The 12,924-nt window shown below is 41.4% G+C and overlaps 1 protein-coding gene across 3 annotated transcripts in view; it reads left to right on the forward strand.

Moving 5' to 3' along the window:
* Window positions 1-12,924, forward strand: part of LOC121506275 (ras-related protein Rap-2a-like) — a 44,416-nt gene that overhangs the window by 30,031 nt on the left and 1,461 nt on the right. The window lies entirely within an intron of this gene.

Consider the following 12,924-nt stretch of genomic DNA (forward strand, 5'->3'; position numbering starts at 1 on the left):
TCAAAGGTCACTGCAACCACACACCCCCCCAAAAGGGTGGGAAAGAGAAAAGCTCTCTGGGGTCCAATCCCATTAGGGCCTGTGAAGGTGAAGATATAACAGTCTATGCTAAATTAAAGCAGTGATATTACTTTGGTGTTGATATTTGCCAGAACATATTAAAGACCACTTTATTAGGTACACCTGTTCAAGTGATTGTTAACACAAATAGCTAATCAGCCAATCACATGAAAGCTATTCAATACATTTAGGCATGTAGACGTGGTCAAGACAGCTTGCTGAAGTTCAAACCAAGCATGGGAACAGGGAAGAGAGAGGATTTAAGTGTCTTTGAACATGGCATGGTTGTTGGCAGGGGCGTAGCTAGGGATTTTCGGCCTCCAGAAAGAATATTACACAGGCCCCCCTTAACTGGCTAGCCAAGCAAAAAATGTTGCACCATTTTTTTTACAAATATATATGGATTTTAATGTATTTTTGAAGCATAATTTCCCCATTTATGAGCAATATTTTTACTACTTAAACTGAATTTAGCTGCATTATTTAGCACTGCTGGACAATACCATTTGGACATTTTTACGGGAGGAGCAGAGGTCCCCCAGTATTTATTTTACTCTATTTGATACAAATATCAGTCTGTTGACTGATTCATTTTGTCACTTTTGATTCAATAATGACACTAATTATTATGGGTGGGAATCATTAGTTGTCCCACGATACGATATTATCATGATTTTAAACATTTTGCAATACAGCGAGGATTGCGATACTATATATTGTAATATCTTGCGAGCTATATCATTTTTTTCAGCTGTTTAGCTGATTTAGCATTAGTCTTGCCCTCATGTTTATCGTATTTCTGCAGTATTTTATTTTCATGTAGCACTTTTTGCAAACCTCATGTGTCATTCGTGCCCTGCTTGCATTCCTAATGTCCTCCCCTGGTGCTGCCATGTTTGTTGTACTAACTTTCTCCTGCTGTATGATCGCCAACTCTGCCGACCTTACTGGACAAACAATTGTCCAAACAATTTATCTTATTTTTCCATTATCCTAGACTTTAGTTCATATTGGCATATTAGTTTGCAAAAATCAATACTTGGTGGACGAGACGATATATCATCAGACAAAATATCGCGATACTATGCTGTATTGATTTTTGCTCACACCCCTAATAATTGTTAAGAAAAAACAGACACATACACACTTTTCATTGCAGGCTCCTCAAGGGCCCCTCCCTACTGTGGACCTGGGTAATTAGTACCCTTTTTTTCCCCCCTGTGCTACGCCCCTGGTTGTTGGTGCTAGACTGGTCTGAGTATTTCAGGGACTGCTGATCTACTGGGATTTTCACGCAAAACTATCTCCAGGGTTTGCAAAGAATGGTCCAAGAAAAACATCCAGTGGGTGCCAGTTGTGTGGACAAAAATGCCTTGATGATGTCGGAGGAGACTGGTTCAAGATGATATAACGCACAACATGTAGAACCTTGAAGAAGACGAGCTACAGCAGCTGGACAGCACACCGTCAGCTAAGAAGAGGAAACCGAGGCCACAATTTGCATAGACTCACCAAAATTGGACAACAGAAGATTAGAAAAGCGTTGCCTTCTCTGATGAGTTGATCTAAGCTGTAACGTTCAGATGTTACTGTTAGAATTTGGCGTAAACATGAAAGTGTGGATCCATCCTGCCTTGTATCAACGGTTCAGGCCGGTGGTGGTGTTATGGTGTGGGGGAAACTGAAAACATCATCCCCCATGTTAAAAATGGTAGAAAGGTTAAATCACACTTTCATTCCCATATCAGATTAAATGTCTGATAAAAGCTGGCAAAAAGAAGATGAATCATGAACTTGCTGTGGGAATACCCCTATAGATCAGCAGTATTTCGAACTCTGGCATGCATGTTTATGCTAATATCCTGTCTCTGGGTAAAAAACAAACAAACAAACTTAAATCCCTCTGTACATTCCTGTTTATTTACTGCAGAGAAGAACAGCAGTAATAAAAACTAATGAGGGCTTGTCTCACTTAGTCCCATACTGCCCATACTGTCTGTACATCTGCATTCAAGAAAAACAAGACCATGGAGAAGTGCTGGGCTCAGACTTTAAAGATGGAAATGAAGCTTGGGGTTTGATCATAAAAAAGACTCTAAAGACTCGTCTCCATCTGCCGTGCAGGCCTCCTCTTCATCTGATTATCACAGGAATGTTTTCCTGGTGTTGTTTTGCTTTCTTCTTCGTGTATTAAGGTCAAACAGAAACACGACTAAGCTTTGTTCTGCAGCTGTAACACCCTCTGGGAGTTTAAACAGTGTAGGCACTGTATGATTTTTACGTCCAGTTCTGTAGCAGATACATGCGTTAGGCTGGCTGTCACTGCGTTCAGCCGCTCCAACTGCTAATTAAGAGCAGATGCAGGGAGCAAAGAGGCGTCTGCACGGTTGGAGGGCTTCACGTCGGAGATGCATGACTGTTCTTTTGTGTTTCTCATGTGTTTGTTGGCGCTCTGGGGCTTGTGAATATGCCCGAGTGAAGTCATCACAGCTATTTAACACAGCAGGTAGCTTTAATAAGGCGGTTGTACCTGGAGGCTAAGTGGAAAATGTGGATCCATGTTTTTTTGTGCATTATAAACACTAATTCTTGGTGTGTGGGAGGGTTTGTGTTTTCCCAACGGTTGGGATAACACCCTGCAGAGACAGATGGCAGTTGTGTACAATGCAAAGGTCAAATGTGTATCAGCAAAAGTTATCCAAGATGCCACAAGGATGCAGCAACCTGTGGCTTTTATTACACAATTTGACTTTTAAAAAAACTGCATGCAAGCATTTTAAAATTCCTCCACCTCCACGATAGCCAAGACAGAAAGTATTTCCATTTCAGATTGTCTGTCTATAACCTGACACACCAGAACGACTGTTTCAGATATCCATTGCATGGATGTAATTCTCATTCTTTCTCCCATAGAAAGCATTTGAGAAGGGCAGAACTTTTCAGAAACCTCTCGGATGGTAATTGGAGGAATGTTCAGAGCTTCTCTGTGAATTAAATTGATGCCAAGCCAGGTCAGGAGACGTGCAAAAACATCTTCTCTGCCGAGACAAGTTTTCGGAGTGGCTCCAAGCTCTTGTTTTAAAAGACACACAGGCAGACCGAACCCATAACGAATGCGAATTCATGCCGAAGAAGATCAGAGAAGAGTGTGAACATCTCTTCCGTCATGAAAAAACTGTCAGTGTCTAGAAATGTCGTCTAGTTCTGACAATACCGATGCTGTGGCTACATCCAAGCTAATCACTCTACCAGCAGCCATTCTCAACCACAACACCATTACTCTCAAACTCATGCCGAAGCGGCACATCTTTTTTTATCATGAAAAGCTTTTAGAGTTGTTCTTGCCCTATTTCACACAAAAAAGTGGTCTAGTTTTAGTAAAACTGCTGCTATGTTGTAGCTACAGTGCTTAACAAATGTATTTGACCACCTGTCATATTTGTCTCAGAGACCATCCAGCATCATGAAGTGCTTTAATGCGTACTCTTTCATTTTCAGTGAGCTCTCCACATTTTACCATTTTGAACAGGAATGAGGGATTTCAAACTGAATTCACCCAAATTTGAGCCGGCTCACTAGGCTTCTCTGAGAAGTCAGAAATGAATCAAGCATAACATTCAACCACTAAAACTCATTTGTCTGTTCAGAAATGCAAGTAAATAACTATAATTTGACATATTAATCAAGAAATAATAATGTGCTTTACTATTTTTTCTTTTTTTTTTGGTAAATCAGTAAATTTGAAAATTCATGGATAAGAATAATAATTATATTTTAGCATTAAAAATATCATTTGGATTAAAGAGCTTCTACATATTGATGTATTAACCATTGCAGAAACATGAAAAATGATTTTGGTAATTACCAATGCTGTTAATTTAGGGCAGCTGTGGCATAAACCTTACTTTGGTTAGGGTTAGGGTGGTCTAATACATTTGTTAAGCACTGTACATCCGAGCTAATCACTGCACTGGAGGCAGCCGTTACAAACGGCAGGTATAACTTAACCCCGCCCATAGCTTCCACCTCGTTCTCCTTTAATGAAGCTGATTGGTCCAAACAGTGTCGGGCTTGGCACAAACGTTGTGGATTGGAGCTTTTTGAGTTGGAGCAAAGTCTGGCAAATCCATTAGCTTTGCAAGGTTAGTGATGTCCACTGTGACTCAACGATAAATTGATTACTATTGGAAGTCATGAGTCAGATGCTTATAAATCTCAGGAATGCTGAAGAAATTTTCTTGATGCTATGCAGAAATAACCACTCTTCATTTTGGAGGTGCAAGGTAAAGGTCACCTGGGCTCAAGTTCATCCCTTACATTCTGACCATTCATGTGTACTTAACATCTTTAGAATACTCTTGGAATTTTCTTCAACTTATAGACAAATGTCCGCTTGGACTAGAGGATAAACTGATTACACTTTGGGGGTCAAAGGTGGGAGTCACAGGGCCTCATGCTCATCCCTTGCTTATTAAATTTCTATGATAAACCCATACGCATTCTCACATCTGACCATCCTTTCTAGCCATTCTTGTGAACATGGGATTTGCGAGATAACTTCCAAAATTTGCATTGATGTGAACTCTGATTCAAGGATGACCTGATTGGTCAAAAGTCAACATCATTAAGCCTAAAGTTAGTCTAAAGAATGCTAAAGGGACTCAATGATAGACAATGACATTTGGAGGTGTAAAGTGAAGGTCACTTTGCCTCATATTCATCCCTAAATTCAGACTTTAACATCCATGACATCACTGTACACAAACTCGTAATCTTCCGGCCACCTGCTGTTGTCTGTTCCATAAATCCGACTTGACTTTCTCTCCCACTGACTCTTAAAAACAAAAAAAGCTGCATATTCATACAGCTGCTAGTGTCAGCCAAGAAATCCAAACACTTTCCAACTGTGCCAATAATTCCCATAATGCACGGTGCCAGCTCTCATGCTGGACGAGGAACAAGATAGCAGTGTTTGTTGTTTTCTGCTGCTTTAAATTCACACAGTATGTGGAAGAAAAACACTTCAGGCAGAGGATAAACATTAGTAAATAAAGAAGAAAGAGAAACTGTTCAGGAGGAAATGGTTTATTGTGATTGTGGGGGAATCAGTGAATCACTGTTTAAAATACACTGTGAAGTGATTATATAAACATCAGTGTCTTTGTATCTTTTCTTCCCAGCATGGGTAGATTATTTCTTTGTTCTAATGCTTCCTGGAAAAAATCTTATACCCTTGGAAAGTCTGTTTATTTCCCTTTTAAATGGTGCCACATTTGTGAGGATCATGCATTTGTGGGATGAGAAGCAGAGCTGAGTATGTGGGATGAAAATTTGTCAGATCTTCTCTGCCAAATCCAAACAGCTTATTCTGCCATTGACTCGTGTTTGGTGGATTGGATGATGGAAGTCTGAAAAAACAAGATATACAGCCAATTTATTAATTTAACAAACAGGAGCCTCACACAAGAACCTTACACAATCACAACAACCTCGCACCTCCTCATGCTGGTCACCAGCCTGGTCACACACTGCTGTGGGATGGCATCCCATTCTTCAAGTAGCATTTGTCACAAGTCTGCCAGTGTGGTTGTGTTGATCACGAAGAGCACGCCCAAGCTGATCCAACAAGTGTTCAATGGGGTTGCAGGCCATTCGATCCTCTCGACTCCCAAATTTTGGAGGTAGTCTCTCCAGAATTCCCTTTCCCTGCAGAGACTGTTGGTGTCCTTGTGATGGCTCTTAACTTGCCAAGTGAGGAGGCTGAAGCATGGGACTAAACAAATATCCAGGTATGGATGCCGTCTGAATGGTGAGAGCGTGGAAGTTGTAGAGCAGTTCGCCTACCTGGGCAGCGTAATCCATCAATGTGCTGACTGCAGGGGCGAGGTTAACCACAGGCTTGGAATTGCACATGGGGGGGTAGGCTCACTGAGCAAGACAGTATGGCGGTTCTGGTATCTGAGCATTCGGCCCTTGGTCCTTCCGATCTTGCTGTACTAGACGTTGATCGATTGCCAGAGGCGCCAGCTGGACTCCTTTGTGACAACCTCTCTTTGGCACATTTTTGGGTATGACTGGCAAGACCATGTGTCTAATGCTGATTCTCAGGAGGGTGGGGATGGGAAGAGTCCACTGCTGGATACAGCAGTGGCACCTGGTGCACTTTCCTGGGCCTGCTCCAGCTCATTGCATACCAGGCACCCAGGACCCGGTGGGTTGACCAGACCTCAGGGGCAGCCACGTGCATCATGGAGGAGTCAGCTGGGAGGATACCTAGAGAAAGGGACCATGGGACTGGGGCAGGCCTGGACGATGGCCATCAGGAGGCCAGAGCAGTACAGGACCAAGACTGATGTGGCAAAGTGCCAAACCAGCTCCTGTCCTGTACCTGACTTGACCTGACACCCGACCTTCATAATTCACAACAGTGTGTTCTTCTTTTCCACAAGCTGTAAAAAGAAATTGATTAATTCTACTTTAAACCTTTTGGCCTCTAAATGTGTAACACTTAATACTGCTTTATCTGGTTAGTTAGATTTTCCATCTACTGTTGAGGGCTTCTAAAGTTGCAGACCATGAACCAAGTCAGAAGATAAAAATTGCTAACTAGTTAAAGTGTCATAAAAGAGAAAAGGCTCATATAGTAATGAGCAGTATCACTTTCTTCATCAGGCCAAGAGGGGGTGGTAGCTTGATTATTTTCACACAAACCCCCCACCCATCGAGCCCCACCCTGGTGAGGCCGGCTCTCCCTGCGTCTTTGTAGATAAATATAGAGTTTCTCCTGTGAGCTGTCAGATTACATTTGTCCGCGTGGTGCTCTCCTTGTTCACACTTCACACCCTGCAGACTCCGGCTCTCCAAACACAGGCAGGGCGAGATGCTCGTCCTGCTGAGGTCAGCTGCTGTGAGTGTGTAGATGTTTGTGTGGTGTACAGTGCAGTTTCTGTAGGGGGGGAAATGTCAAGCTGTGGGGGGAAGCCTTTGGCATTTAAAGTGGGTTTCTTCTACTTGACATGCATCCCCTAAATTTGAATGAAATTGCTGATTTTTCAGTGAGATTTTCTTACCTAATTCCTGAAACTTGTGACATCTCTCACTTGAGGATATTTCTGCAGGTCCAGCAGGTGTTCAAGCACCCCCCTCCCCACCTCCTCCCTGCACTGATTTCCTCAAACCATCCCTCCTCCGCTCTTTGACTCGTTCCCCGGCTCTTTTCCACGCCTCAGCTCTTCTCCCGGGCTGAGCAGCGCGGCAGCAGGCCACCAATTTGTAGATAAGAGCCCATTTCTCAATAGCACCAGCGGATCAATAAGCCGGGCCCGGGATGCACTTAGGGATGACTGATGGTCGAGGCCATTTCACGGCCTGCACCATTACCTGCTGTGAGAATATACACACTGTGTAATTGACGTGTAGTTATTTAATCAGAGAAAACATGACTGCCTTCTAACTGGAATGAAATATGTTGAATGAGGATAAATCTTTGCTCTGTTCTAGCCTTAGTGTGCTAACATGTTTGTAAAATGTTGTATGCAGCCATGATCTGGGAAGTAAAGCCAGTGTGGTAGAGTTTAAACTTGCATCATATTTGATGACCAGCAGGGGCAACTCCAGTGTAAAAAAGTCAGGTAAGATGTTCCAACATGATACTTTCAATACTACATTTAAAAAATTTGCATTGCACAAATACATTGTTAAAGAAAAACACCAATATACAGTGCATATAACCCTTTTATTGAATTTTTAAATCAGTTAATGGTCAAAATGGTTCAGAATATTCAGTATATTTTACCATTTTCATTCTACCCTCGGTCTTTACAAGCCTTCCAGTGTCGTCTGCTGAGAAGCATCCCCACAGCATGATGCTGCCACAACTGTCCTTCACATTTTGGATGGTGTGTTTGTGGTGATGTGCATTGTTTAGTGTCTTGTCTGATGGCCAAAAAAAAGGCACTAATTTGGTCTCAACAGGCCAAAGAACTTTCTTCCACTTGGCAGAATCGGCTAACCTTGCAAAGCAGATGGATACGCCCGTTTACTTGTTTCTCACTGGTGAATCCATCTTGCAAAGTTACCGTCTGAACCGTTTGGGCCATCAGCGACGAGGGGCAGTACTTTCAGGGACGGTAGAGTCATGACGTAAGCAAGCAGCAACAAGAGGCCAGTGCAATTATGGTGGAAGCCATTAGTGTGGATGCTGCTAAGGTGCCAGTTTTATCAGAACTTGACGACATTTCTTCGTTAAAAGAAGAACAAAGAACAGCAGTGAGTTGTTTTCTTTTCAAAAATGACAAAAGTCGTGTTCTGACATGTCTATAGTCGCCGTGGTTTGTGGTTTTTCTCGGTAGCTGCACATGCACACCTCTGTCGCGGTGTGAAGCTAATCTATCTGGGGTGTCAGGTTAAGAATCGACACAGTGGCACACGTGGGTGTTGCCCGGCAGCAAAGGTCAAGCTCAATGGCATTTCTTTTGCCGGGCCTTTTCAGGTATGACCAGAGACCACCAGTGGTTTTCAGGCCTTTGGGTAACCCTACTACCAGCCCAGACCGTAACCTAGACCGCACTTACTCACAACATCAGCACCTTACTCAACCCACAAGTGTGGACTTAGTTTATTTTTGTAACAGATTATTTTCCCATGCCCCTCGTGATTTGCAAGGACATCCAGAGCGCTACCAGGGTTGTGTCAATCTCCCTTCCTGCTTGACGGTGCCCTCAGGTGGCTTACTCACCACATCTACACCTTACGCAGCCACATGTCAATGTGTCCTTGGGCAAGACACTTAACCACTATTTGCTCCCACTGCTTCGTCAGTGGCGTGTAAATGGGTACGGATGCATTTGAATGGGACTGATGGCCAATTCTCCATAGAAAACTCTGCCAACAGTGTGTGAATGTGGAGTGAAAACAGTGAATGGGTAGGTATAAAATATAAGATTAAGTCCATTTTACATTTACTTCAGCCTCAATATTTCAAGAAAGTCTGGCTGCAGACCATTCATCTGAGACGCCATATATCTCAGAATGGAAATACAGGCTAAAACTTCCGAAATAAAACTTCCAATTAGGGTTAGGGTAAAGGCTAAGATAAGGGTTAGGATAACTAAAGTTAAAGTTAAAAACCTGACCTTCAAAACCTGATTACCAAACGTTTGATAAAGCCGAGCATAGCTACGTAAGCCACATAAGCTACATAGCTAACATAGCGAAAGCTAAGCCCACAAAGTAGCTGAGTAAGCTATGTGTCTACATGGCTAAGCTAGCTTTAGCCATAATTTCTGAGGCTAAAGTTAGTAAAGCTAACTTAGCTACAGTGTCTTATGTAGTAACATTTATTACATAGCTAGCTTAGCTATGTTAGCTTTAGCTATAACTAACAAAGCTAAACTGAGCCATCATTCCTGTAAATACTTCTAAAACGGGTCTATAGATAATTCAATCCTAGATTAGACCTCTGACCTTTTTCTCTGTTTTATTCATGAAATGTTTTTAGTTTGTAAGGTTTGCAGTGTGGTTATTTCATGAATTTTACCACTAGACTTTTTTAAAGAGTAAAGTTGAATTTACAAAAAATATATATATCTAAAACGTTGCACCGGCAAATTAGGGCACTTCCTTTCTGAGATATCCAGCGTCTCAGACAAAGGGCCAGACCCTTCTCCAATTTGTGTCCCAAACATGCCTAAAAGTCCTGCACAGTACTGTATGTCAGGTCAGGTCAGGTCAGGTATGGGAGCTTATGCCAGTTCAGCAACTCTGGCCCTGTGATGCTCTGGCCTCCTGACGGCCTTCAGGATGATAATTTGTAAAAAGGGAAAAGATACCTGAGGGTTATCTTGTTAGTTTAACAGACATGTCATGTGAGACTCATCTTTATAAACATCCATAAATGGACTCACATGTTCCTTAAGTAGATTTGTGCACCTCAACAGAGGCATTCACCTTGTGTTTAACCCTTCTTCATTTTCATAGCACATGAATGATGTGACCTTGTTTAACTCAAAGCTGCTCTGTTAAACCTTCCGCATTGATACGCTGTTATGTTTAACACTTAAAGACACAGAAAGCTAAAGCTTCATACATTAAGTAGGAAACAGTTGTTTCTTGTGTCTGAAGCCGACGCTCATGTCTGTCCATGTGAGAGCAGCACATTAGCTTCATTCAATTATTCAATAACCTTTACCATTACTCTCCCCCGGCCTGGTTTCCTTGTATTGATGTCTCAGAGGGGGAGAGGACGGCGGTTGTTGGCCACGAGCGGAGAGGAAAGTTTTTGATCCATTAAAAGGTGATGGAAATGACGTAAAGTGCCGAGATTTTAAACACAAATCTGAAGCCATTAGAACAGGGGTGTCCAAACTGTGTGACATGTGGTTCTTTTCTAATTGGCCCGCAGCAAATTCAGATAATTAAATTTAATATGGCCCGCATTAGAATTGGAAGCTTGAGTTTGACTGTATTACATTTCTTAGGTTCAACCATAGACTGTAGAAAGTATTGAAAAAACCTGAGGAACATCAGCTGTTTGGTCACCAAAGGACGCTCATCTGTGGCAGACGTAATATAGAAAACGCCCCAAACTAAGGCAGAGCTTTCTGACAAACAGCTACAACATGCCAGCTTACTATCAACTACGCTCCTAATTATGCATAAATCAATATTTTTATGTAAACCAAAATGCACTAGTAATAATTTTTTCTTTGCCCATAAAAACATGAACTATTCAGACTTAAATAATTTAAACCAGGCTTTAAACAGGTTTATTTCCACTGCAAAAATCTGCATTTTAACATGGGTTTGTATGTGGCATACTATACTTCTGCAGACAGCCTCCAGTGGACACTTGAGGAACTGCAGTTTTTTAAATTTTCAACCATGGAAGTTGCAGCTTTGTTTAAACACTAGTTGGTGCTGCAGTACTGATTCTGTAAACAAACATTTTGACACAAAGAATCTAGGGCTGTCAATATTTACCTACAGTCCCATTCGAATTTCATTTACTTTTTACAGATTTTGAATTCTATTTGAATATTTATGCACATTGTTTATCGATATGTATGTAAAACGTTCATTTGCTTTAATCACAGTGTAGTTACACATTTGCCCACTAGGGGACTCTCCAATATTACATCACAGATTGCGATGAAGAAATAATGAGCTAAAAGCAAAAGTAGTTCATGTTCATTTTTATGTACTTTTTAGTGCAAATACAGCCACCTGCACCATTTAGAGGCCTTTACAAGTATTTTGGTACTGATGATCAACTTAAAAATGAACAAACGGGTTAGAAATTAAATGTCAAACAAAAATATGTTTATAATGAACAAAACATTTTTAAAAATGTTGGTACTATGTTGTCCCTACATGTTTTGACCTAAAAGCACGAGGTGATCCATGTTTTCTGAATCAAGAATAGAGCTTTTTTGTTCACTATCGTCCCAGCCTTGGAGAAAACCCTCTCCGGAGGTGCCCGGGATGCACAGGTAGCGGCGTGCCAGCTGGGACAGGAGAGGATAAACAGGACAGAAACATTTTCCACCATGACAGCAGGTTACTGTCGGTGGGCGTTGTGGTTTTGTTCTCGTACAACAGCATCTATTAATGTAGCAAAGCCTCTTTTGCCAGTTCACTGCCAGTGTGTGCACCACCTTGGCAATAAACATCCTTAATGGCAGCCATTGCTGTGCCTCTGTGTTTTGGTGTGAAAACTTTATTGTTCATCATGTCACGTGTCATGTGACGAAACATTTGGTTCCTGCACCTACATATGGGTGAAGTAGAGGCCAAGGAGAGAGGGGAGAGACTCAAGAACGATTTTAAACAGCAAAAATATTTTCAAAAAACACGTTTGAATAGTAACTTCAGCTTTCGAATAGATAGATAGATAGATAGATAGATAGATAGATAGATTTTATTTCAGACTCAGGGTCCATACGCATGACAATATTAATGAGTTTTTAAATATTCAAGTTATATTCGAGCCCTGAAAATTGTTCCAACAGCCCTAAAAGAATGACTGATAAGCGTATTTTCATGTCTTAGTTGAGATTGCAGCGTAAAACGGTAAATATACCAACCTAAACTAGAAAAGCACTTGGAGAGCACAGACCCTCCGCCATTAGCCCTTTCTCCCAATAGTAAAGAATCCTTTGAAAAATTCCTGAAACCAGACGGTGATTTGGATCACTCTAAAATCTAATCAGTTCTTCCTTATGCCATATCTGACATTTCCTGAAAATGTCATCAAAATCCGTCCTCAACTTTTTGAGTTATGTTGCTAACAAACTAACTAACAAACACTGCCGATCACAGAAGACATCTTCTCTCAATCCAAAGTGCTCTTACAGATTTAATAAGATTGTCCCCAAGGGTTTTCCAATATTTTGCCACATTCATTTTACCCTCTACTTTTACAACCCTTGCAGGGCCGGCTGCTAAGAAGCATCCCTACAGCATGATGCTGCACCAATGTGTGTTACATTACAGATTATTCTTTAATTGACATTACTTTGTAGAAATCTGTTTTCACTTTGGCATTAAAGAGGAATTTTTAATGTCAAAAAAGCCAAATTCTATCGGCCATGATTGATTTATTAAATCAGTAAAAGGGTGAAACATCCACAGGGGGGATACTTTTACAGGCACTGTATCAGTTTCAAGCACCAAGACTCCTTTAAGTTGGCAGCGTTGTGCAGTTTGCTCTTGTTTTCCTTAACAATCTTTGGCTGTTCGCCCTGTTGAGCCAGTATTGTTTTTCTTAAGGCACATCTCCATCTATATTGGACTGGTTCTACTAGCTTTAAAACTCTAAAGGTGAAGTATAATGAAGTGGCCCAGTCATACTTATATTTTTCTGTG

This window comes from Cheilinus undulatus, linkage group 24 (genome assembly GCF_018320785.1).
Source record: "Cheilinus undulatus linkage group 24, ASM1832078v1, whole genome shotgun sequence".
Lineage (NCBI taxonomy): Eukaryota > Metazoa > Chordata > Actinopteri > Labriformes > Labridae > Cheilinus > Cheilinus undulatus.